Below are 3,646 nucleotides of genomic sequence, written 5' to 3'. Positions count from 1 at the left end.
ACCCTGTAATAAACGAGACTTGATCAGAAAGCCTGTCTTGTCTCCGTCTCTTGTGTCTCTTGTCCCCTCATTCTCACTTCCCCTCTAGGGTCCACGTTGACTTACCTGTGGGTCGGGGCAACCCATATATCTGCTGTCTACATGAGATCCATCTCAGAACAAAGGACTCACATAGACTGATGGTAAAGGGATGAAAAAGGTTTTTCAGGCAAATGGAAATAAAAAAAAAGAAGCTGGGGTTGCAATATTTATATCTGACAAATTAGACCTCAAAGTGAAGGCCATTACAAGAGAAAAGGAAGGTCACTTCATAATACTAAAGGGAGCAATTCAACAAGAGGATATAACTCTGGTAAACATATATGCATCTAATAGAGGAGCACCCAAATACACACACACAAAAAGAATAATTTCTGGAGGATATCAAAGGAGAGATTGACAGCAATACAGTCATAATAGGGGACTTTAATACACCACTAACATCACTGGGAAAATTCTCTAAACAAAAAATCAGCAAAGAAACATCAATCCTAAATGACTCACTAGATCATATGAAATTAATTGACATCTTCAGAACATTTCACCCCTAAGGCACAGAATACACTTTCTTCTCAAGTGCACACAGGTCATTTTTAAAGATAGACCACATATTGGGACACAGGCAAAGTCTCCGCAAATTCAAGAAGATGGCAATAATATCAAGCATCTTCTCAGATCACAATGGCATAAAATTAGAAACCAACTATAATAAAACAATTATAAAATCAAACACCTGCAGGCTAAATAGCATGCTATTAAACAATGATTGGGTTATCAAAAAGATAAAAGAAGAAATAAAAAACATCATGGCAGCCGAGACCGGTTTGGCTCAATGGATAGAGCGTCGGCTTGGGGACTGAAGGGTCCCGGGTTCGATTCCGGTCAAGGGCATGTACCTTGGTTGCGGGCATATCCCCAGTAGGGGGTGTGCAAGAGGCAGCTGATCGATGACTCTCATCGATGTTTCTAGCTCTCTATCTCTCTCCCTTCCTCTCTGTACAAAATCAATAAAATATATTTAAAAAAAAAACAAAACAAAACATCATGGCAACAAATGACAATGAAAACACAACAATCCAAAATCTATTGGACACAGTGAAAGCAGTCTTGATAGGGAAGTTCATAACTCTACAAGCCTACCAAAAGAAAAAAGAAAAAGGAAAAAAAAAGGTAATAAATTATCTAACTCTACAACTCAAAGAGTTAGAAAGAGAGCAATAAGAAGAGCCCAGTGTAAGCAGAAGGAAAGAAAGAATAAAAATCAGAGTGGAAATAAATGACATAGAGACAAAAAACAAACAAACCAACAAACCAAAAACAAACAAACAAATAAAAAACAAAAACAAAAACACAAAACCACAATACAAAAGATCAACAAAACCAAGAGCTGTTTCTTTGAAAGAATAAACAAGATTAATGAACCTCTAGCCAGGCTCACCAAGAAGCAGAGAGAGAGGAACAAATAAATAAAATCAGAAATGAAAGAGGTGAAATAACAACCAATTCCACAGAAATACAAATGTTATGAAAAACCTAGAAGCTTGGTGCATGAAATTTGTGAATAGGGTATGTATGTGTCCCTCAACCCAGCCTAAGCCCTCTCCAATCTGGGACCCCTAAAGGGATGTCTGACTGCCCATTTAGGCCTTATCCCACCAGACCAGAACGGCAGTCGGACATACCTCATTTAATCCAGGACTGCTGGCTCCCAACTGCTTATCTGCTTGCCCACCTGATCACCCCCTAACCATTTCTGCAAGCCTGATCAATGCCTAACTGTCCCCTGCCAGCCCAATTGCCCTTAACTGCCCTCCCCTACTGGCCCAATCACTCCTAACTGCCTTCCCTTGCCAGCCTGGTTGCCCCCAACTGCCCTCCCCTGCAGGTCTGGTCCCCCCAAACTGCCCTACCCTGCCTGCCTGGTTGCCCCTAACTGCTCTCCCCTGCTGGCCTAGTGGCCCCCAACTGCCTTCCCCTGCTGACCTGCTTCCCTCCAACTTTCCTCCCATGGTGGCCTGGTCCCCCCCCACCCCCGCCCCGAACTGTCCTCCCCTGCAGGCCTGGTCACTTCCAACTGCTCTCCTCTGCCCACCTGGTCACCCCTAATTGCCCTCTCCTGCAGGCATGATCGCCCCCAACTGCCATCCCTTGCAGGCCTGGCTCCTCCCAATTGCCCTTCCCCTGCTGGCCTGATTGCCTACAACTGCCCTCCCCTCCCAGCCATCTTGTGGTGGCCATCTTGTGTCCACATGGGGGTGGCCATCTTTGACCACATGGGGGTGGCCATCTTGTGTGTTGGAGTGATAGTCAATTTGCATGTTACCTCTTTATTATATAGGATACTACGAACAACTCTATTCCAACAACATGGACAACCTAGATGAAATGGACATATTCTTAGAAAAATACAAGTTCCCAAAACTCAATCAGGAAGAATAAAAAAACTGGAATAGGCCAATAACTACTCAAGAAATTGAATCAGAGATAAAAAATGATCTAACATTCCTAACTGGTTTGTTTCAGTGGATAGAGCTGATGCCTGAGAACTGAAGGGTCCAAGGTTCAATTCTGATTAAGGGCATATACCTCAGTTGCAGGCACATTGATGTTTCTAGAAACCATAAAAATCCTACAAAACTCCATAGGCAGCAAAATAGCAGACCTATGTTGTAGCAATATCTTTACAAACACAGCTCCTAGAGTCATGGAGACTAAGGAGAAAATAAACAAATGGGACTACATTAAAGTAAAAAGCTTCTGCACAGCAAAAGAAACCATTAACAAAATAATAAGAAAGTCTATTGCATGGGAGAACATATTTGCCAATGATATTTTAGATAAGGGTTTAATCTCCAAAATTTACCAAGAACTCATACAACTTAACAAAAGGAAGATAAACGATTCAATCAAAAAATGGGCAAAGGATCTAAATAGACACTTTTAAAAAATATATATTTTATTGATTTTTTACAGAGAGGAAGAGAGAGGAATAGAGAGTTAGAAACATCGATGAGAGAGAATCATCGGTCAGCTGCCTCTTGCACACCCCCTACTGGGATGTGCCCACAAAACAAGGTACATGCTCTTGACCGGAATCGAACCCAGGACCTTTCAGTTCGCAGACCGATGCTCTACCACTGAGCCAAACCGGTTTTGGCTAAATAGACACATTTTGAAAGAGGACATACAGAAGGCCCAGAGACGTATGAAAACATGCTCAAAGTCACTAATCATTCGAGATGCAAATCAAAACAATAAGATACCATCTCATACCTGTCAGAATGGCAATCATCAACAAATCAACAAATGGCAAGTGGAGAAAAAGAAACCCTCGTGCACTGCTGGTGGGACTGCAGACTGGTGTAGCCACTGTGGAAGACAGTATGGAGTTTCCTCAAAAAGTTAAAAATGGAACTTCCATTTGACCCAGTAATCCCACTTCTAGGATTATATCACAAGAAACCAGAAACACCAATCAGAAAGGATATATGCATCCCTATGTTCATGGCAGCACAATTTACAATAGCTAAAAATTTGAAACAGCCTAAGTACCCATCAGTAGATGAGTGGATTAGAAAACTATGGTACATCTACACAATGGAATACT

The sequence above is a fragment of the Pipistrellus hanaki genome (assembly GCF_964339955.1).
Source record: "Pipistrellus hanaki genome assembly, chromosome: 2".
NCBI classification, from domain to species: domain Eukaryota; kingdom Metazoa; phylum Chordata; class Mammalia; order Chiroptera; family Vespertilionidae; genus Pipistrellus; species Pipistrellus hanaki.
This window is presented reverse-complemented; position numbering follows the sequence as displayed.